General features: G+C 39.6%; 1 protein-coding gene across 6 annotated transcripts in view; it reads left to right on the top strand.

Annotated features, from left to right (window-relative positions):
* The window catches only part of agrn (agrin), a 379,909-nt gene that overhangs the window by 147,766 nt on the left and 209,568 nt on the right, over positions 1–22,575 (top strand). The gene's annotated exons all lie outside the window — the stretch shown is intronic.

Raw genomic sequence — 22,575 nt, 5'->3', positions numbered from 1 at the left:
ATCATCTGCATTAGTGGTCCCCAACCCCCGGGCCTCAGCCCGGTACCGGGCCGTGGGTCATTTGGTACCGGGCCGCACAGAAAGAAAAAAAAAAATTCCATTATTTCATTTTTTTATGTTTTATTTTGAAAAGAGGACGGATTCTCTCTGTTACATCCGTCTCACTTGACGCATGTCCATTGTGCGTGTGCTAACTTTATCTCATGCCGCACAGATAGACTACTATTGTATTTTTACCATTTTTCTTTCACCTCATATTTGGTGTCAAATGCTGATACTATGTGGGAATGCATAAAGGTAAGTTTTGATGACTTATTGAGTGCTAATGTGCACATTTGTCTCAAGTTAATTCATGCTAGCACACTGTCTTTTACCACACACGTCAAACAGCGATGTAATAATCTCTCTGGAAAAACTTGGCTGGAACTTGAACTGGTGGATGGTGGGTCGGCATTCATTTTGTGCTTTTAATTTGATGTTATTCATGTCTTAGTTTTACACAATACGATTTGTGGGAACACAAGCCGGTCCGTGGGTCAAAAAAGGTTGGGGACCACTAATCTAGATACTGTACATGCAATGGATCGCATGACGGTGTGTATTTGTTTGTGTAAGCTTCTACTCTTGAACCACTGCACACAAAAATGTTGTCAAAACATGCAGCACCTACTGTGTTGCATGTGCTATTCTTTTTCTGACAAATACACCAGATGGTATGGTGGCTCTTGTCAATTGTTTATACAAATGTCAACAATCCCACTTCTGAGACCATTTGTCCCAGAACTTTGAGGAGTAGTTCTCTTAACCTATTCACTGGGTCTCCAACTGAGCATGCCTCAAACAGCTTCATGCATAATCATCCTGCTTCTGACAGATTTGCCTCAGAACCAGCAAACTCCAGTGCCCTCAACCTGGATTTGAACCAGTCAGAAAACTAGTTCCCTGACTACGACAGCCTCCATGGCATGGTAGCTAGATCTCTTACATAACTGTCAACGATCCAACTTCTGACACGATTTGTCTTAACCAGGTCAATGCGCCGTATAAGACGACCACTTTAACTTGAGGGTGTTTAGTCGAATCACCGTGATATTTGGTACACGCCATTATGCAACTGGCAAAGACGAGTGTGTAAAATTTCAACAAGATTAGTCTTTGCAGGAACACCTTCAGGACTTAGCAACTAATTGTCCATAAGTCATTGACCAGTTCTCTTCTGATTTTAAAACTTTGAGGTGTATCACATACAGTATTTGCTAGCATGTCTTCCAAAGGATTTTGACCACAACCCCAACGGGGCGCCACAAATGCCATTTACAGTTGCTGTGATGCGGGTGACACCTAATTACAGTAGAACAGATTGTGACTGTTTACACATCAAAACATCTGATTCTGTATTAAATGCTTGCAAGTGTGTGCATGAGCAGAGTAGGAAGCAATATTGTGCGTGAGGATGAGCACAGTGCTCAGAAGGGATGAAAATGAAGACAAATGATGTCAGCACTGCTAAACACTTTCTCTTTCAATTCTATATTACTCACCAGCAGCACGCTACTTTTTCAATTTTTTTCCCTCTCACTCCCAGTTTGCTAATGAAAAGCACAAAAGCGTGGCACTTTTTTGTGTGCTACTTTTGTGTCACCGTCAATTAATTCCACAGCAGAAGCTGGAGGCGGCTTGCATCGCTATAACACCACACTTAAAGCCAGCAGTGCATGTGCTGTATACCGCCTATAAATTTCAATCTCTGTCGCTTACTGTTAGCTATCGTCTCCAAATATGTGCTTTTGTGTAAATGATGTGAGCAGAAGGCCCTGAAGCTACCTGGATGGATGTGCAGGCGATTTTGAGCACAATTATATGCTGCATTCACCTTTCGGGACTACTAACAGCGTGAGCGTCTGGTAAAAGTTTGCAGAAAGGCTGAAAAACACTTCTTATCGCCTCAAGTTGAAGTGTTTTCAAAGCGGAGGTTTATTTTTCACGTCGGTCACCCTTTTTTTATCCACTCAGGTGAGAAGTGGGCAAAAGAGAGAGGTAGCAGAAGACGAAAATGAAGTGATTTGTAGCCGCATTGATCAACGGGTTGGGGGTTATTGATCAGGGAGCTGAAACAATTGGAGGTAGGAGGTGCACAGAGGGGAGGTGAATAATGGGACTCATTGGAGGTGGCGCTACAACTGAGCCAGCCAACCACAGGTCATCTTGGAGGAGCTTTGTTCATAAACTTCACTTTACGGGAGAAGGAACACGAGATGAGAACTGAAGCTTGGAAATCAATATCAGTCTTCCAGTTTCATCACACAGTAAAGTTTGGTTCATTTTGGGTGTGTATGTTATATGTTTTTATTGCTTTGGCAGATTTCCAATACATGATATCACATCACTGGATTACTGCAATTTTTCTGACTGTTTCACGACTTGTGCTTTGACTTTGTGTATTATTTTGAGTAGCTCTTTTTATTTGTAATAGTTATTTATTTGATGCAAAGTGGAGATGTTATCATTAACGACTGGTGGGAGGGGGCCGCACGGTGGTCTAGTGGTTAGCATGCTGGCCACACAGTCACAGTCAGGAGATCGGGAAGACATGTGGAGTTTTCCTGTTCTCCCCGTGCGTGTGTGGGTTTTCTCCGGGTATTCCGGTTTCCTCCCACATTCCAAAAACATGCATGTTAGGTTAATTGGCGACTCTAAATTGTCCATAGGTATGAATGTGAGTGTGAATGGTTGTTTGTCTATATGTGCCCTGCGATTGGCTGGCGACCAGTCCAGGGTGTACCCCGCCTGTCGCCCGAAGTCAGGTGGGATAGGCTTCAGCATACCCCCACGACCCTAATGAGGAGAAGCGGCATAGAAAATGGATAGATGGACTGGTGGAAGGAGAGATTGCAACTTATTTTTATTTGTTGTCGTTATTTGTAGTGGTTATTTCTATTATGAAAAGAGACTGTTGTCAATAACCGGTAGGAGGAGCCATCACATGAATTATAAGACGCGTCTATGTTGTCCTTATCTTGAGTTACTGGTGGGAGGAGAGGTTGCATTAACTACAAGACAAATCTATGCTTTGTGCTCCTGTGCTTTGACTTTGTGGATTATTTTTTAGATATTGTTATTATTTCTTGTGGGTATTTCTATTATCACAGTGGTGGTTATAATTAACAACTAGCCAGAGGAGCGGATCACATTAATTAGAAGACACATCTAATGTGATCACTCACATTAATTAAGCACTTCTCTGTTTTGACTTTGTGGACTATTTTGAATCATTCTGCTTGGTTATCATTAATAACTGTTGAGAGGAGTGAGCACATCCATTATTAAGACACTTCTATGTTGTGGACTATTTTGTGTTGTTCTGGTTATTTGTAATTATAGTATTATTATGCAAGGTGGTTATTATAAATAACTGTCAGGAGGAGCAATCACATTCATTATAGGACATGTCAACATTACGTGCCGTGTGCTTTGACTTGACAAGTCATTCTGCTTATTTCAGATAGTAATTTACAGTTTGCAAAATGGTGTAGTTACCATTAATAACTGGTGGGAAGAACTTGAACTGAACTGCAAATTGAATGGGAGAATCTCAATGTAAAGATGATTGCAAACTGTTTATGAGGATCATCTTTGTTGAATTGATTGGCAGGTTTTTATGATGATACACCAAATAGCACAAACATGGTTCATGTAAAATGCCGTCTATTACCTGCAGTATCTCAAATTGTCCTCTTAATGGACCCATCAAGAAGGTTACCAGTGTCCCAATTCGCCTTTTCCCATATGGTGGCACTAATGCACCAGTGAGCAAACACTTCCTCTCTCAGCTATGCAGAGTGGTAATGAGTCTGTGCGCACTTTGTTGTTTGCTGTTGACGACCATATGGAGGAGGCTCATCCAGGAGAGGCGGACGCTTGCTGGCTCGCCATCCAAGCTCTCCCCAGGTTGTCTGAGTGATGCATCCTGCTGCCATCTGCTATTGATTTGGGCTTCGCCAGAATTCCAGGGGAAAGAAAAAAAAAATAAAAATAAAAACAAGCACCATCCCAAAAGTGGAGGCCTAGATTCCTCTCCAGCTCCTTCTTCTTCTGGTGGCTGGTCATATCAGGAATGACTCAGGGGTAGAGTCCAAAGCAATTCAAAGTTGTTGAAATATTTAAAAAGCAGTTCATATGACGCAGCAGCAAAAAGTTAAAATGCTTTTAGCTTGTGGCACTTTGGTCTGATTTCTCTCTCAATGTGCGTGTGCGCGCGCGTGTGTGTGTGTGTGTGTGTGTGTGTGTGTGTGTGTGTGTGCGCGCGCGTGCGTGCATGTGTGTGTGTGTGTGTATGCATCATTAGCTTTGTGTCTGTACATCCACATCTCCGAGGATGCAGTTCCTCATTAAAAAGCATCCCTCACAATGCTTCCTTATAATTAAGCAGGGTTGAAAAATAAGACCAAATATGAGTGACACAAAAAAGTCTTTGAGGAGTGACGTCGCCAACAAAACGAGCGACGCGCCTTTCCTCATCACTCCGACTTGGCTGAATAATTGAACTGGAGTCAGAGTGTGCAGCAGTGCTGCAGCTTCCTTCATGCATTATTGCAGAGCCGCTGAAATCTGTTCTATGTGGCAAACTGCTGCTGAGTTGGAACAGGATATAGGAGTTGACAGAATCGGGTTCTGTCACCCATGACTCCATTATTGATTATGTTTAGCACAGTGATGCTTGAGGGGGGAAAACACAAGATGACAGTGATGCTTAAACGAGTTTTTGATGTCAACAAACTGGTTTCAGTGTTAAATAGCGCTGGGACACCACTTATTAGGGTATTACTACTTTCTGTCGACTGGTCCTGCTGGTCCCCAGTTGGAGTTGACTGACATTAAATGCTGTAATTATGGACGGGGCATCTGTATACTCCTGATTAAAAAATATAATAATAATAAGACAAGTTGAAAATTTGCAAGAATTTACATTTTGCACTGTTAAGGAGGTTGTAATTAGAGCTTCAAAATGCAACAACAAGAAATGGGAGTGACACCAAAGAAACTTTGGAGTAAGAAATTGATTGCAAACAAGCATTAAAGTGAAATAGGCTGTTCATCAGCTGATCATAAGTGTAAGACCGCAGCCTTTAAAAGCCAAAATCTTGGCAAAAATGTGGATTCAGTATAATTTTCTGTCAGGTATTCACACTGTCGTGATGTTTTGATGGCAAAGGCAAAAAGATTTCTCTCTTTGAATGCGGTCGGATTGTCGAGCTGCATAAGCAAGGCCTCTCGCAGCGTGCCATTGATGCTGAGGTTGGACACAGTAAGACAGTCATTTGAAATTTTGTAAAAGATCCTGCATTATTTGTAATGGGGGGAGTATTGGAGAGAGGCTGTTACTAAGTGTGGAACCTCATTATACAGTATATACAAAGTTTAATATTTGTTTTAACAGCTGACCACAACTCCCATAATTGCTCAAATATGTTCTAGAATATACAGTATCAGTTTTGATTAATCGAGTAATCGGTTAGGCTCTCGGCCAAATCAATATAAAGTAAACACAAACAGTGGTTTGGTCCACAACATATCAGAAAAGAGGCAGACATGTCAATCACTGTTTTCCAAAGTCAAAGCTGATGTGTGTGCATATCTTGTTTTGTCTAAAACACAAAGTAAATAAAAAGTCTGCTTTCATGGATGACTAATGAAATTAAAAAAAAAAAAATTCACATTTGAGAGGCTGATATCAGAGGATATTTACGGTACATTTTTAAATAAAAAGCAATTAAAGAAATACCACAATAATTATACACTACATAATAGCACTGATGGGTTTATTGTAAACAACAGTACGGCAAGTGACACATGCATGAGTTTCACACCAACAGCTACGACGTAACAACATTTTAAAGCGCATGCGGAGGCAGATAAAGCTGCTGGATGCTCGCTGTTCTTGACACTTAAAATGGATTATTTACTGCCGTCTTGTGGAGTTAATTAAAAAATAACTCAAGAAGGTTGCCTACAGCCAAACCTGTTAATGCCAATGTTTTTTGATCCGGCGCTAATTAGAGACTCCAGCAGTCATTTGTTTTTATACACAATAATCCCGGGGTCTATAGGCAATATTACAGGCTATCTACGCAATAGGTACATTAGGGGTGTCGTGACAGAGATCTCTACCTATAAAAGACGGTCTCACGGGCACTTGACCTGGGATGATAATAAAATAATTAATTAACCACACGATGAATTGAAATTAATTTGATATTTATATTGCCATGTGCATGTGTGTCTGTTTTCCTCTTCTCTCGCATCCAAACAGGCAGGAAGAGGATTCACTCTGTGCATTGGATTCAGCCCCTGGGCACGTTTGCTCCATAAAACAACGGCATGAACGGAGCTACATACTGTATATATCTATCTATCTATCTATCTATCTACTGTATATATCTATCTATCTATCTATCTATCTATCTATCTATCTATCTATCTATCTATCTATCTATATATATATATATATATATATATATATATATATACAGTATATACAGTATGTGTGTATCTATCTATCTATCTATCTATCTATCTATCTATCTATCTATCTATCTATCTATCTGTCTATCTGTACAACTTAGTACAACTTAGGACAAACAGATGCTTGCAAAGTCAAATGCTAAAGCCCAAATGTGGGAATATTTCAGCTTCAAACCAACAGTATGCCTTCGAGAGCCTTCGCCCCTGTAGTCCATGCTGAACGTTCGGTGGACAAAGTAAATACAAACGGAACAGCACAAAATGGTTAGTAGAAAGTTAGTAGATACATTGCAAAAGAAATGCTGCTGTTTAATACAGTTCAAAACCCATCATTTCAAGAAACGCTGACAAACAAAAAATACTGTACATGTTACAAATAGCGATTTCACAATTTTACAACACTGAAACATGACATATTAAAGGAATATTGCATCATATATCAATAATAATAATAATAATAATTTGTATAATCATAATATTAGTGGTTAATTTGGTCAACATTTCAAAATGCACCTGTATTATTTTGTGACTCAATTAAATAAAAAAAGATTTTTGTCCAGTCATATATTTTTTCATTGCACGTTTCTTAAAAGTAATGTTAAAATCTCGTCTCGTTCCCATAGACCCAATCTCGTGCATTGTCTTGTCTCGTGAACTGAGTGTATCGTGACACCCTTAGTAGATAGAACAGAAAGTTTAAGAGTGCACGTGTTTCTACCTCATTACTTTGCTGTACTGTATTGTGGTGCGATGAAGACATATAACTGTGAGTCTTTTGTCAAACATCATTTTTTTCCTCTTCGCTATAAGCGCGATTAGGCAGATGTTCTTTTCTGTCAACAACTGTCATATTTTAGAGCTGATTTATGAAGACGCAGCATCTGCTCACTTCTGAAAACCTGAAAGACCTAAGATAAATGAGGGAAGATGAGACTGATGTGGCCATGTTTGCTTTTCGGTAACTATTTTATTCTTGCTGTTCAGATTTATTTTAACGTTCTAAGTATGTCCAAAAAAAACATGATCATGACCATATTTATACAGACAACTGGACAAAATCATATTTATTTTACATTACCTATTTTCCCTTTTTTTTTAAATGTTGTCATTGCAATTTTTAAATCACCTCCTCAACGGTTCCAATTGAGAATATAGGTGTCAAACTCATAGTATGGTGAGTGTTTGTTTGTATTTGCTCACTCTTTTTGGGCATGGCACATTCAGCTCCATGCCAGGGGGACATAATTAAAATAAAAGAAGTAGCGTTTGTCAAGGGAGTCTGCAAATAGCAACGACTGCATCCCAAAGCAGACAAAACAATAGGAAACAACGTCAGCGCTGAGGAGAAAAAGTAAATAAAAAGACAGATCTGGATTTGTTTTTTAAGGATGCTCTATATCCTAACAAGCAGACTATCGAGGGATGACCTATTGGTTTTGATATAAGTAGGTGTGGTAAACAACAGCAGCCAATCCGGTGCCTATTAAAATGTATGCAGAGAGGAAATGCCTTGCTTTTCTTTTTTATTCTAATTTTCCCTCACCCATGTTCCTTCTTCTGCACACTACATCTACTAATGAAGCTCTCCCAGCTCTACTGTTTACGTCTTATTTTCCTAAATTTGCTTACAAATAGTGCTAGTGTGGCCTGTGCATGCTCAGTATTGAGTATAATTTGCTAAGTAAGTGTTCATGTTTTCTAATTGTATGCAGAGCCTTTATGATTGCTTCATTTATTTCACACATGCCGCTTGTGTTCAGTGTTGTTGTATGTTTTAACTGTATTGACTGAATGGGGCGCACCTACCATTAAGGCAAAGTCGGTAAACGCCTAAGGTCCGCAAACAGTAGGGGGCCCCCAATCAGCTGCCCCCGCCTCAACCAGCATGGGCCAGGGCCACCACAACCAGCGGAACCCCCAACTATATTCATGTATAATGTTAGCATACTAAACAAACAAAATCAAAAAAGAAAGCCATCTGAAAGCTAAATTCATATATCTGCCCCCCTCGCTCCCACACTACAATGGATGGTTCCATGATGACGAAAGACAGAGCAGCCAGGAATTTATGTGGGTCAGTCCAGTAGGTGGCGGTAACACCCCTTTAAGTTGGTTTGCCAACCGCCATTAAACATCGAAGAGGAAGAAGTCGTGAGTTTGTGAGAAGCTAAGTGTGAAGCTACTTAAAATGAAGCAAACTTACCAGAGCGGGTCCGGAAAGAGGAAACGGCGAGAGGACGGCAAAAAATATATTGCCTCATTACCGAAGGTCTCAAGAGTCCTTATGGTGTTGGTAGAAAACAATGTCAATGAGCCGGCGCTAACTACCGCGGACTGTAAGCCGAGTTCCAGTCAATACATGCACACTATCTTTCTCGCTGGTTTTATATCTGAAACTTTATTTTCCCATTCTAATTTAGTGCAAAGTTGTATATTGATAGCGGCCTTTGAGGCTGCCTTTCCTGCTTTTTTGAAGTGTTAAAAGAACATATGAAGAGGGCCCCTGGCTATGTTCGCCTTAGGCCCCACTGGTCCGCCACTGGTTACCAGTTCAGGGTGTACCCCGACTCTCGCCAAATGCTGGAATAGCCTCGAGCATACCCGCGACCCTAGTGACGACAAGTGGTATAGAAAGTCGATGGGTGGGAACTGTAGTTATCCACAGTATTTCACTAGGTAGCGACCAGGAGAGGGTGCCATTCATCCAGGCCTAACCAGTATAGTGCTGCCTAAACGTAAAGGGATCATTTTGAAGTACGGCAAATGCTCTAATTAACACCCCTATGCAATTAATGGCCAAGTATACTATCGTCCCCGGGTGTCTGGTCTACAATAGCAAATAACCCCCAAAAAAAAAACATTGGAATCAACAGCTGTGGCTGTAGGTAACCTCCTGATGTATTTTGTCTTATTATTTCCACAAGACGGCAGTCACGGCATTTGAAGTATCATGAGTGATCATGCCTCCAGCGGCTTTATCTAGCTCTGCATGCACTTTAAAATGTTGCATGTTACACTTGTCTACTGGTGTTTATCTTGAACTCATCAGGGCTATTAATGCCGGCTGAGCAGTTTGCTCCTTAGACTGGTTATGTTGTTGTCAAAGAGCTGGGTTTTCCTTTGACTTTCCCATGCACTCCAAATGATCATTAGAGTAAAACTAAATAAGTTGTTATATATTGTACAACATATTTCGGCACTTTTAGAATTTTGATAACATATTTAGCTGCCCAGAATTACATCTATTACCAGAATTACATCTATTACTCAGCGGTTGTTGTGAAACACCAGTGTGTTACACTTGCCATGCTGTTGTTTACAATGAACTCATCAGCGCTGTTAATGCTGGCTGAGCAGTTTGCCACTTACCGCTATTACAACAATTGTCCTGTTGCTGCTGTCCAATGCAGTATATTTATTCATAAATAAATATGTGGTCGAAGACAGCAAGGTTTTCCTTTCCACTTTCTCATGCACTCAAAATTCTGCAATTATCGCCTGCTTCCAATTAACACCCTGTCCTGTTTGCAGTTTAGGTAAATAAACGCACTGACTATTTACAGCAATAAATAGTCATTACAGTAAATGCAGCATTTATGGTAAAATCATTTCGAACAAAGTTAAATATTGCAACGTATACACAAATTGGTGGAAAGGCAATGACGTGAGGTTCCACATGCTAGCACAGTTGGCGCGTCAACATGTCTTTTTTAACATTTCTTTTATATTTATTACACGTCAAACTACTCCTGCAAAGTTTGCTGTAAATAACGAAATGGATGTGTAGGTACTGTGCAATCAAAGCTGCTACTGTTGTTCACCCTCTCATCAACACCACACTTCGTCCCTGGAATTACCTCTTCAAAATTAGATTGCCACAAATGAAAGTTCCCCTTCTCTGGAAATGCTGTGAGGCTGCATAGGGATTGTTGTGTGTATCTAAACCACCTGTGTGCATGATGGAAGTTTTCCGGTTCCACCCTTCCAACCGTATGATGCAAGGCACTCTGAGTTGTTTGCTGGCTGTCGGCATGGAAACCTTCCACCTCACTGGTACATCTCCACGAATAGAAGCATATTAAATAGAAGGGTCAAGACACAAGCAGCCATTAAAAGAGCACATCTATATTACTTAGTATCAACCGTGAAGAGAAAAAAGTGAAGAGTGGTGTCATTTATTGGCCGGTAAGTGGAAGATGTCCCTCAGGAGTGATCCAGCCTAATGAATTTAGCGTTGTTCAACACTGATGTGGCGTTAACCCCCTCCTAAAACACCACCCTCTTTCATTTCCTGATCTCCTGAATGTTGTTAGCGGGTGTCGCTGATTAAATCCCATCACAACACATTTGGCTTCACCTTAACAGGCTCACCAACATGTTTTCCATTTGTGCATCACCGCCTCTGCTTGTCTTACTGGATTTGCAACACGTCACAACATTCCCATTTCATTTTCTCCCAACTGGCACGGTTTGGAAACGAATATCATCAGGCCTCTTCCAAATGTGAATACAAATCAGATATGAATTGCCTACAAAGCATGAGCAAGCTTGACTTCATCGGAATACGATGACGTATAAACGCAGGCGACTCTCAAAACACAAAACACACCTACGGTGAATAAATACACCCGTGGTCAACATTACAGTAAAGTAAAAGCATATACAGCATGAAATAATATGGTGATAAATATGGTATATGAAGGTCGGTAGACAATTAAACAAGAACAACAAGTGGAGTAATACTTACAGTATATTGCGTGAAAGATTTCTGTTATTGTGTGCCATTGTTTGCTTCCGTGTTGCTGTTTTGTTGCTGCTCATGTTTTCCTGTACCGACCAGTTTAAATTTGCACCTTGTAAGTTTTTTTCAGATTTTGCAAACCAAACTCAAACATACACAACTCACAATTTACTCAATTCAGGGATATTCATCTTTAAAGTGCAATTTGTGAACGAACCTAAATTGCACTAGTCGTCCCTCACCACTTCACGATACGAACATCGCACCCTCGCTCCATTGCGTTTTTTCAAGAAGTAATTAATTAATACATTATAGGTTTGTTTCGTTAAAAAAAATTCATACTTAAGAAAATTTAGCATATTCTTGGCTTAAATTAAGCATTTTTAAGCATAAAAATGTAAAAATGAGTTAAAATTCAAATACAGTACAGTATAAGGCATTTTGACGATGGTGAAATGTCGTATTCTACTATGTAACTAACTAGGTGCCACTCAGTTCTGAACCCCCTGACGTCACTTCCTGTCTGCATCTGCGGAAGACATTTAGTGCAACAAACATGAGCACAAATCTTATTTATGTCTTAAATGGGTTGTTTCGTTTATTGTACAGGTGTTATTTCATCTCCAGGGAGCTCTAATGTTAAAACACATATTTAGACGATCGTCAACAAGGTTTCTGTGCTCTAATTATGGAAATATTTGATTTATAAATAAGGGATCGTACTTCGTGGAAATTCAGTTATCACAGTCGGGTCTGGAACCATTACAAATGAGAAATGACTGTATAACCTGTACAGGTCAACTTAAGTTGTCTGTTCAGCCCCTTGTGAGAGAGCAGCAAGTGCAACATTAAACAGTTGGACATGTGCATTCAGAGGTTTAGAGCAGGGCAAATTTTGCTCACTTGTCAAGGTTAGAGTGCATTTTAGGTTCATCCTGAAATTTCACCCAAAAGACAAATTTTATGATTAGTTTATATACTGTATTGTAAAATAAAAATTACAGATACAAGAAATAATTTACAATAATTAAAAACACATTTACGAAATTATAAAAAAAAAAAAAAAGAAAAAGACAAACTCCAAAATGTGGAAGGTTTGGAAACATGTTTCAGTTTTTTTTTTTAAATGTGTACGTTTACAATTTCAAAACTTAATTAAATTAAAATTTTAAATTGCAGAATTTTGTTTAAAATATTTGTAAATTTGTTTTTACTTTTTAAAATGTGTTTCATAGTTTGTAAAAGAGTTTCACAGTATGTTGATTTGTTTTCATTTTTGGTAATGTTGCTTAAACTTCGTATTCTCATTTGCACATGGTAATTTGGTATCTATTATTTAAAAATCCCAATAAAAATGAATGGAATGTAGTATAATGTAATTTGAGCCACTAATGTTTGTAGTTTTGAGTATATACCTAATCAGAATATGTGTTAAATTGTCCACTTATATGTTTTAATCACAGCAGTACAATCTTATTTCCTGGATCCTTAAAGCAGCATCGGTCATGTTTCATGGATGAGTCCCAGCAAAGATGAAGCACTACCTGCAAAAGATGTTTGCTCTAACAAGTGCAAACTGGACACAGTCTTTTTCCTTTGCAATGGGATTTTCTTTCTCAGCGTCCAGAAAGGGGAAAAAACTAAGAAATAGCAGAATGGAAGTGCAGCTTGTAACGCTGCAGGGCTCCGGGGAGATTACCTTACACTCTTGGAGTACACGGGCCAGCAAACATGCATACGCACACTCATTTTCACTCTCTAAGACCTTTGGACAAAGAAATGCAAAGCTTGTATTCACGCTGGAAATGGCACGAGTTTGTATTATTAATCAATAGTGAGCAAAGTGTAAAAGCTGCATGGCGCAGTCATCCAGTCAATGTTCTACACAGCAGACTTTTGTAGTCTGCACACACGTCCAATTCACATTTATAATCTAAGCACATCTCATCTTGTCCACTGAAGTGTATTTTTTTTTTACCTTCGCTTGGACATGTAAGTTTTGTACTCCACAGGGTCCACTTTGATGCAGCTGCCCTTTTTCTTCTATAGGATTAAAAACAATGTTACTAACTTGCTAACTGATGGACATTACAAAAATAAACACAAGTTAGCTTACCCTGGATGCTGCCTTAATATACTCTATAGTCCACTTTGCTACAGATGTCTTTTTCACCTCTTTGATTAAAAATATGTTAACTAACAGCAAGAACCAACTAGAAATGTCAAAAATAAACACACGTGCTGATGATAGCTACAGCTGCAACAATTAATTGTTGATTAATCGATTATCCAATTAATCAACAACTATTTTGGTATTTGATTAATCATTTTATTAAATTTAAAAATGTAAATATCCTCTGATTTCAGCCTCTCAAATGTGAATATTTTAAAATTTCCTTAGTCATCTATGAAAGCAGACCTATTAATCTGCGTTTTATGCAAAAACAAAATATTCACACACATCAGCTTTGACTTGGGAAAACAGTGATCAACATTTTTGCTGCTTTTCTGATGTGTTGCGGTCCAAACCACTAACTGTTTGTCTTGGGTTTATATTGATTTGGAACTAACCGATTACTTGATTGATTGAAACAACAAGCTTCAGATTAATCGACTAAGAAAATAATTTTTAGTTGTAGCCCTAATGTTAGAATACTCTGTTGCTCCATCTTTACATCTTTATCATACTCCAAATTCTCCTCTTGGTTGCAACTATCCATTTCTGGCTGCCCCAGTCTCCTCTGGCATTAAAAAAAACATTAACTAACTGCTAAAAACTGATCCAAATTACAAAAATAAACATGTGCTAATTTTAGCAGTCTCAACTTTGCTGCAGTGATATTTTTGCTGGTTGCCGTCACGCTCCTCTTGGATGAAAATGTGTTATGAATAACCCATTGCTGTGTCTTTGCTCAGGACACGCGACAATTTCTCCATGTTGCCCTTATCTCTTCTCTGTAAGAATGCAACTACCTGCTAGAAACATCTGGAAATTACAAAAATAAACACACATACTAATGTTAATTGACCCTGGACTCTGCTTTAATTTAGTCCACAGTCTCCACTTTGCACTTTTACCTTTTTCTTTTTTTTTCTTTCTGCTCTTAGTCTCCCCTTGGATAAAAAAATATAAATTAACTGCTCGAAACAAATAGAAATGACAACCATGTTGCTGTGTTTTTACCTGGGATGCTGCAGCATTATGCTCCACAGTCTCCACTTTACTGTCATTTTGTCATTCAAAGTACAAATACAATACAATTTTTCTTCTTGCTGCCCTCAGTCACCTCTCGGATACAAATTTGTCTCCCAAGAGTGACAAACAGTCACATGGCAAGAAGTATTGTATTGTATTGTATTGTACTTTATTTATCCCACAGCAGGGAAATTCACTTGTTACAGCAGCAAGCAAGATACGCAAGTAAAGAATACATAGTGACTACAACATGGTTCAAGTGGTGCAGGTGTTGTAGAGCCTGACAGCGGTCGGTATGAAGGACCTGCGGAACCTTTCCTTCTTACACCGTGGGTAGACAGTAGTAGTATTAGTAGTAGTAGTAGTAGTAGACACCCTCATTCTCCTTCATTGTTGTATGTTTGCATGCTTGTAGTTTGTTGTAGTTTGTAGCAGTCTTCATGGCTCTCTATTGATGATTTCCGAAGTTTTTTTTTTAAATTATTATTAATTGCCTTAGTGAAGAGACAGAGGACATTGATTCCACATAGTGTACAAGTATTGTATGTTAATCCTTTCTTGCACACTACTACTGCAGAGTCTTGTTTTCTAAATGTATTCTGGTGATGGGAATTATATTGAATACAGGTGAATTTGAAAACTTTTAAAATTAAAACTCTTCCATATTTTGCCGCTTAAATGAACAAGGCTGTTAGACTGCGGGCTCCTCACCATCAGTCACATAGATTTTTTGTACATGTAGAAAAAGCTGTAGAAGTTGTATAAATTATGCATGGGCGTGTGAGTACTCTTCCCTGTTAAGCCTGTTCACATGAGAATTTAGTAGCACGTCATGCACTGCAATAGGCGATAACAGATGTTTTTATTACCTTTATTTGTTACGTTGAACAGCTGTGTTTTTATTATGGAAAGTAATGACAACAATATGGCCGATTATCCCAACATGAGCTACTTTGAGATGATTGCACCGTATTGCTTTTTAGTAAAGCACAGATCAAAGCTGAAACATTATTTTGAATTTTATTCCTACATATTAATCTTAAAGAGGTAGTAAAATGTGAAACATTCATAATATATTTCATGGACCTGCACCAAAATGTAATGAGTTCTCCATCCTCAAACATCCCCTTCTTGATGAATACATTTTTCCTTTATTAGTATTATTTTTATTTCTTTTAGCACACTAGGCCAGGTTTTTCAAGTGTTTTGGTACCGGACCTGTCAGTCCAAGTGTTTTGCTACTGTGGTTTGCAAAATCAGTGATGCACGTGTTTCTGTAATGGTCCAGTTAGAAATGTAATAATATAGATAAAATGGTCACCTGCACCACGGACTACATCGACTTCGGTATGGATTTTGTTGTGCCAGTAAGGACTTTATGCTGCTTTGCTAACAACAAGCCGTGGATAACAAGTGACATCAAAGACCTTCTGAACCTGAAGAAGAAGACCTTCAAAGACACACAAGCACTTAAATGGGTGCAGAACGAACAAAGAGTCCAGCTATGGACAGCAAAGGAGCAGTACGGAAGGAGAATAAAAAAGGGGATGCAGAACAACGACATGAAGGAGGTGTTGCAGGGATTGAAAGACCATCACGGGCTGCAGCTCAAAGAGAGGTGCCCACTTTGAGGGGAATGTGAGAAGGGCAAAGCAGTTAAACCTGTTTTTTTAACAGGTTTGACCAGCCCATCCCACACACAGTAGCGCCCACACAAGTCACCAGCACGAAAGAGGACACCTCTCCGCACCCTTCTCTCCTCACACATCCTTGAATAACAGCAGCTCAAGTAAGTGCGAGGCTGAGGAGGCCGCACTCCAGCAAAGCAGCAGGTCCGGATGGAGTGTCACCTCAACTACTGAAAGCCTACATGTGGGACCTGGGAGACCCTCTATAGTACATCTGCAACTTGAGCTTGGGGTTGGGGAGGGTTCCACAGCTGTGGAAGACTTCCTTCATTGTTCCTGTCCCAAAGAGACCACATCCTGGTGAGCTGAATGACTTCAGGCCAGTAGCCCTGACATCGCATGTGATGAAGACCATGGAACGCCTGCTGCTTTATCACCTGAGGCCACAGACCCATCATGCACTCGACCCTCTGCAGTTTGCATACCGGGAGAAAGTGGCAGTTGAGGACACCATCATCTTCTTGCTCCACCGATCTCTCGCTCACCTGGACAGAGGCAGTGGTGCTGTGAAGATTACAGTTTTGGACTTCTCCAGTACCTTTAATACCATCCAGCCTCAGCTCCTCAGGGACAAACTGAGGAGTACTTCACACCTGGTGGGAGGGATCACAGACTACCTGACTGGCAGACCTCAGTACGTGTGATTGGGGAACTGCAGGTCCGACATTGTGACCAGCAGCACGGAGCACCACAGGGACCTGTGCTCTCTCCTGTTCTGTTTATCCTGTACACGTCTGACTTTCAGTACAACTCTGAGCTCTGCCATGTACAGAAGTACGCGGATCGTGGGATGTATCAGGACTGGACAGGAGGATGAGTACAGAAAACTTATCCAGGACTTTGTCAACTGGTGCAACACAAACCAGCTGCACCTCAGCACCACCAAGACCAGGGAAATGTTGGTGGACTTTAGGAGAAACAGGACACACCCTGAACCTGTTCTCATTAAAGGTGACCTTGTGGAGGTGGTTCACACCTTCAAATACCCAGGAGTGCATCTGGATGAGAAACTGGACTGGACTGCCAACATGGATGCTCTGTGCAGGAAAGGGCAGAGCCGTCTGGTGTCCTTCAACGTATGCAAGAAGCTGCTACAGATCTTCTACCAGACTGTGGTCGCTATTGCCCTCCTGTAGGCAACAGTGTGCTTGGGGAGCAGCCTCAAGAAGAAGGATGCCACACGCCTGGACAAACTGGTGAGGAAGGCAGGCTCTGTCGTTGGCACTGAGCTGGACAGCCTGACATCTGTGGCAGAGCAAAGGACACTGAGGAGGCTCCTTTCCATCATGGACAACCAGCATCATCCAATGCACAGCATCATCTCCCAACAGAAGGGCAGTTTCAGTGGCAGATTACTGTCACTGCCCTGCTCCTCCGAATGACTGAGCAGATCATTCCTCCCCCACACCATGTGGCTTTTAAACACTACAGAGGGGGAGCGATAAAAAACACACAAAGGACTGGACTTACTAAATTCTTACGTATTATTATTAGTATCTATTATTATTATTTATTATGTATTATTGCACTACAAATTTGATGTGATCTGTTCAATATTATGTTTATTTATTCTTATTTTAGTTTCTTATTTTTCTTATGTCTCCTGTTGCCTTGTTTGTTTTATTTTTAAATGATTAAGTTTATTATGACAATTTTGCAGAGCTGCTGGAGATCAGTAAAATATCTATCTATCATCATCATCATCATCTATCATGATCACCCTCCAATGAGCATGTACATCAGGGGTGTCCAGCGAGGGCCACGTACTGAAAAATGATAGGATGCGAGGGCCACTTTGATCATTTGTAAAGCAGCACGTTTAAATATGCTAAGAAGTTATGTATGTATCAAGAAACAACTGCATCTCAGCTTTGTGATATACCTGTAGGTGAACAGGTGTATTGTTAGTATCAACTTCAGTCTTTACTTTTTTCCCAATTTTTATGTTTTTTTTTTCATTTTCCAATTATTTCAACTTTCTTCTGAAATAATCATTGTAAATTTTCTTCTCGTAGTATAATGACTTTATTCCCATAGCATAACTTTTCCCACTGTTTTGTTTGTTTCTCATAATATTACGACTTAAAAAACCTTTTCATTAATATTTTAACTCTATGCTACTAAGATGACATCATACTTCCTCATGTTACGAGTTTGTTCTCGTGAAATTGTGACTTTTTTTCTTTTCATATTTTTACTTTATTCTCTCTTTTTTAATTCTACTGTTTTTTTTCCAACTATTTCAGCTTTCTTATGTAATTATGACCTTAATCAGAAAATATTTAGATTTTATTGTCATAATATAACTTTTCCCGTAACTTATTTTTCAACAACAAACAATGTTATTTTCACTCATAATATTATGAAGTAATTGTTTTAAATCACGACTTTCTCTTGTTAGATTACAACTTTTTTCTCTTAACATTTTGACTTTATTCTTGCAAAATTACTGCTGATTTTTCAACTTTTGCTGCTGTTGTGGTTGTTATTTTTTTTTAGTTTTCTTGTTAAATTATATTTTTAGAATGCCACAGGCCACAAATGGCTACACCAGAGGTCACCAACGTGTTTCCTTGTGAGAGCTACTTTTACAAAATGAAAATGGCCAAGAGCTACTCATTTTTATAACATTTATTTTCAGAGCTTATTTTAAACCCAAACAAAGCGAATATGCTTGTTTTACCTGAACATTAACGAAATGCTGGTGTCCACAACTCACATTTTGTATTTCAGAATGCATTTCTTCCTACTGTTCTTTCATTATTAACTGAAAACCTGAATGAAAAGCAGGCTTGCGGGCACCTCATGTTGTCGTGGGGGGCTACCTGGTGCCCACGGGCACCACGTTGGTGATCCCTGGGCTACACTTTGGACACCAAGTTTAATAACAGCACGCTACAAAACAGCTGTAACATTAGAGTGATCAGACAAATTACCACGATATTTGGTGCACGCCATTAGGTGACTGACAAGCACGTGTGTAACATTTTAACAAGATTGGTATGGCTGCTATCAAGCAAATCGTCTTTTCAGGGGCACCTCTGAGAATAAGCAACTACTATGCTAGCTTGTCTTCCAAATCAGTTTGACCACAACCTGTAGGGAGTCCTAATTTGTTAACCTGAAGTATGTACTTTGTGTTAGCTCCTCTACGTACTCCTGAACTGCTGCACAAAAAAAGGTGAAAATTTGTCAAAACAACCTACTTTGTTTCCTGCACGATTATTTTTCTGACAGCACCACATGGTGGCGCTGTTATTAAACCCCAGACCTCTTAAATTAGATTGACTTGAAATGTGTTATACACACTCACCCGCTGTAACTTTAGGGTGTTTATCAGCACATCAGCACGAATCAGCACATTTGGTCCACACCTTTAGGGGACTGACAAGCAAAGGTGTGTGAAGCTTGAGTAGGATTGGTTCAAAAACATGGCTACTATGAAGCAAAACAACTTTGAAGGGGCACCTCTGGGACCTAGCTACTAATAACCCATAAGTAATAAACCATTTGTCAAATAAATAAAACTATAAGGATGTCTGTATTACGTACTGTATGCTTATATACAAGCATGCCTTTTCTTTTTTTAAAGCAAATGATAAAACTCTTAAAATGCCAACAGATCATATGATTTATATTGTAAAAACACCGCTTATGGTTACATGTTGGACAAACCATTTGTCATAGTTTTCCGGAAGACTTTCCTTTTATTTTATTTGTTACATTTATAAAGCGATACCTTTCTATCTAAAGGATAAGTCCACTTGATCCCATCTACCTCCTACATTCCCGAAGATCACCTGTCAATCAAACTGGGTCAGAGCCAGCACAACATATTTATTGCTGACTATGTTTTGGGGAAGGGTGTTGTTGTTTTAGCCTTGGTGTTCCTGTTAAGTATCTTGTGTCTTTTTTGCAGTGATCGCGTAGAACACACAAGCATCAAATGTGTGCGTCCAAACCCCACCCCCACCCAGAGGAAGGAACTTGATAAATATGAAGTTTGTACGCTCAGTCCACTGCACATACCTGATACCTTGGCTTTGACCAAGGCAGCAGGTCTGGTGTCAGCTTTTCTCGGCTCCAGGCTACAGTCAGATTGGGGAAGAACACAAATATTGCTGAAGAGATTTGGTTGCAAACCGCCACACCTGGGCTGCTTTTCCTGTCCAGATGATGTGTTAACTGTCAGTGAGAACTCTCCCTTTTTAGTGTGCCATGTTGTATATTAACCAAGGAAATGTATGCGAACCAAGGCAACATTTTTGATTACATTTTTGATCAAGAAAGAAAAAAAACGCTAACTGGGGCATAACTGAGGTTCCACTGTACGAAGTTTGTGTGCTTTAAAAAGTACTTGTTTTAAACATGGGAGGAAATCGGCATCTTGATTTACATTTCACAGTTAGTAGTTACACTTTCTATCAACTTTGATGTCCCGTATACATATACTCATATTTATTCATTTTTTCGGAAGTAAATCCAATTAATTGTTCCAGAAAGCCAAAAATGTTAACACAAAAAACTCTTTATAATTTTACATTAACACTTTTTTTGTTCCCATTTTTCACGAGTGAAAGATCTAAAACTTGTTTTAAGATGTGTAGTGAAGCATACTTAGGAATAGATACAGACTGCGTCTACACATACACATTCAACACACACTCACACAAACACAAGCTAATAGTGTGAAAGGATCTCATCTTCACGTCTTTCTTGTGTGTATTAGTCAAAATGTCCCCACAAAGACAATGATGTCTCCACAGCAAAGGTGAGATGTCAACGTTCGTGCCACACAAACATAGAATCACAAGAACACACAGTCTCATCTGGTGAAGGACCTCATTCTAGGATATTTCTTGTGTGGACCAGTGAAAATGTCCCCACAATGACAAGTATGTCCTCACAATAAAAGGTGGGATGTCAAGAGTGGCACCACACAAACACTAAAATGACTGTAGCACACACACACACACACACACACACACACACACGCATTGACATCTTTTCCCCAGATACAAAAGAGACTGAATTCAGGTAGCTGTCAGTTACCTACTGGGAACAGTGGGCATGTCTCTGTGCACACTCTCAGGATAGTGTGAGATGCCTTCGGGAGATGTTGGACTCGCTTTACGGAGACACACTGTCTGTGTTGGTGTGTGTATGTGTGTGTATCAGATTGTCTATCTACTTCAGTGGACACGCTGTCCTGCGTCCGGGCCTGGAAGCCAGTGATAAGACGTATGGCTATCTGTGTGAGAGTGTGTGTTAATGTGACGTGTTTATCCTCGGCACAGATACCAACTCGCTCTCCATTTTTTCAACGTGAATTTTGTTGAGCGTGGATGAAGTTAAGATACCTTTGAGCGTTATAGCAAGGACGCCACGCCAGCTGGCTCCAGAGCGTCCCCGTCAAAGCGAGCGCAGAGCCGTACCAGCTGGTGCTGCCACAACATGGGTCAATTAGTTTCTAACTTGATGTTTTATGTACATAAGATATAACAACACAAGCCTGCTTGGTTTGTGCTTTTTTTTGTCATTGCATCATTTTTGAGTCGTTTCATTACCAAGGACATTATGTTTTCATCTGCAGTTCTTTAGCAGAATAATTGAAAAACTGCTTTACATTTGTAGCCATGTCCACAAAACTTTGTTTGTAGAGAGCTACATGGACTAAAAAAGTACCCTCTAGAGTTTTGCATTTTCATGTTTTTAATTTTTGCTACCTCTGCAACAGTTAACATGTTCACTTATGAGTGAGCTATTTCAAAAAATACAGTACTCATTGCTCATGAGCATGCCTATTCAGTTGATCACTCTGCTAGAGTCGCTGGATGTCTGGTGTACAAAAACAGGTTGGGTCAAAAATTGACATTAACAGCTGTGGCTGTAAGCAACCTCCTAATGAGTTTTTTAATGAACTCCACGGAGAGGCAGTAGCTGCATTTGAAGTATCATGAGTGGTCAGCATCCACCAAGATGAATCTTCCTCTGCATACGCTTTAAAATGTACCGCTATGACAACATTGGTTAGTGTTGCTGTTGTGTTGTGCAATATGCTTGTTAATAAATGACCATGCAGCCAAAGAGCTAATGTTTTCCTTTCCACTTTCTCATGGACACCAAAACTTGATTAGGTCAAATATGAAGTTTGTATACAGTATATTCTACATATATACACTGCATATACAATATATACTTGTATATGGTTTGGTAACATATTTAGCTGCCCACGAGAACATCCATGTACATATCTACCTCTGCATGCACTTTAAAATGTTGCTACTTAGCGTTACACTTGTTGTTCTGTATACAATGAATTCATCAGCGCTATTTATGCTGGCTGAACAGTTTGCTCCTTAGTACTATAACAACATTGGTTCTGTTGCTACTGTGTTGCGCAACGTACTTGTAAATGACCATGTGGT

The sequence above is a fragment of the Dunckerocampus dactyliophorus genome, chromosome 1, assembly GCF_027744805.1.
Source record: "Dunckerocampus dactyliophorus isolate RoL2022-P2 chromosome 1, RoL_Ddac_1.1, whole genome shotgun sequence".
Classification (NCBI taxonomy): domain Eukaryota; kingdom Metazoa; phylum Chordata; class Actinopteri; order Syngnathiformes; family Syngnathidae; genus Dunckerocampus; species Dunckerocampus dactyliophorus.
This window is presented reverse-complemented; position numbering and strand designations above follow the sequence as displayed.